General features: G+C 36.9%; 1 pseudogene; it reads right to left on the reverse strand.

The window, feature by feature from the left end:
• Window positions 1-326: 326 nt before the first annotated feature.
• LOC149276653 (Nuclear RNase P) lies at window positions 327-621 on the reverse strand (annotated as a pseudogene).
• Window positions 622-1929: the final 1308 nt, after the last annotated feature.

Consider the following 1929-nt stretch of genomic DNA (forward strand, 5'->3'; position numbering starts at 1 on the left):
GGCCCCCTGCTGGTGACCAATAGAGTTGCTCATACGCACATTTAAACTACTGGCGCCAGAGCTGCTGCAGAACGCGTTAACCCCGTATTAACCCCTTAACTGGAAAAAAAGAAGAAAAAACGAACACGAAGAATGTTCACGAATATTCGCCCGGGTGAATATTCCCGGAATACGAAGATTTTTTTTTTTAATGAAGACGAAGAGCCCCCTGGTGCCCAAGTCTAGTTTTGATTCATTTAGTGTTAAATTCTAAATTCGACTATAGGTTTTAATACAAGTTAAACAGTTTTTGGTTTCAATGAATAGGAACGACTCATAAAAGTATTGGAGAAAGAGTAGTCTGAATTGGGTTGGGAAACTCTTACCTGCTTCCTCTTAGTCATTGGACTTGAAATTGCTAGCCATGAGCCACTTTCAAATCTGCAGCCCAAATCATCAGATTTGGTGACTATGTCTTGTGCATTCCAAGAGCAGCCAGATGGTTGATGGGAACTCACTGGCTTGGATCAAGCAATGCCCTGTGAGGGCAGCAAAGGGCTCTTGTCTCAGACCTTCCCCAAGGTCAATTTCAATGAGTAACCAATGCACTCAGCTAGGAACCTCAGCACTAATCTTTTCTCCACATTTGTTGTAGAAAAATCTATATGAACCCCAGGAATGTTCTTGAATTCTAACATAGGGTGACACAACTGCTCCCCTACCAAAGGCAACCAAAAGTGTATTTTACGTACCTTGATCAAGTTGCCAATAAACATTCAAATGCGTATACTTGTTTTCATTAGATTTTGCAAGCCTAAAACTATGGAATGGTAAGGTTAGATTGTTTTCATTTGCATAATTGCATATTTTAAAGAGGCTTAGTGGTGGTGTCATTAAAACTGGCAGCTGGGTGGGCAGGAGTGCCTTTACATTTTTGTAAGGGTCAGAAACCTATATTGCATCCTAGTGGGGGTTTTTTTGTTTGTTTTTTTTGTTTTTGTTTTTAAACCTTGTTTTAATATTTTTGTTATCTGTATAAATACCCTTTACAAAATAATACAGTTTCTTTCATAAGGTCTTTAGATGGAAGGCAAAACCTAAATTCAGAACAAATAAATGAGAAGAACTCTGGTTTGTTCCACAATTAATATATAGTTGTTTGAGGAAGGGAGTAGTATTTTTAAAAAAACCAAAAGTACAAAGTCATATTTTTTTGTCTCTCACTCACTGTTGCATAAGCTATTTTATCACCACACTCGGGAAGCTGAGCCGAGATTATTTAAATATTAATCCTTCAATTATAAATCACAAAAGTTCTACTGTAGTGACTCACTAACGGTGGCATCAAAATAGTTCTTATTATTGTTCTTATGAAAGTTACAGAATTTCCGAAGATAAAAATATGAATTCAACATAATGAAGGCATGCAATTCAGCTGTGACATACCAGTAAAAAAGCACTAATTAAGATGCTCAGGTATTATTAGATAAGAGTAGAATTTAAGGCGCTAGCACAAAAACGTGTGACGCTGAGAATTCCCCCATTCACCCTATAAGTGCCTCGGCCTATTAACCACTGGTATTATATGCAATGAGGGCTTCTGCGTTTTTATCAACTTGGTTTTAGCTGGGTTGCAGGAAAACAGCATCACACTTTATCGCAAACCTTAGCACGATCAAGGTTGTCTCTAATATGAAGTCAACAGTGTATGTCACCATTGAAAGCAATAACTGATTTGAACATACTGAGTTACCTGAAGTACCACCAGTAGAGTATGAACATATCTGTGAACTTTTTGACTCCAGCTACTTGGAACTTCTTTTGCAGGATATGGGTAGGAGGTCCAGCTTATTCTCAATTTTTATTTTTTTTATTTTTTTTAATGTTGTCAACATATTATTATAAGAATAAGAAAGTCGTGTAATTATGTGTCATAAGAATGTAAATAGT

This window comes from Sceloporus occidentalis, unplaced genomic scaffold (genome assembly GCF_023333645.1).
Source record: "Sceloporus occidentalis isolate IW3139 unplaced genomic scaffold, rSceOcc1.0.p SCAF_232, whole genome shotgun sequence".
Lineage (NCBI taxonomy): Eukaryota > Metazoa > Chordata > Lepidosauria > Squamata > Phrynosomatidae > Sceloporus > Sceloporus occidentalis.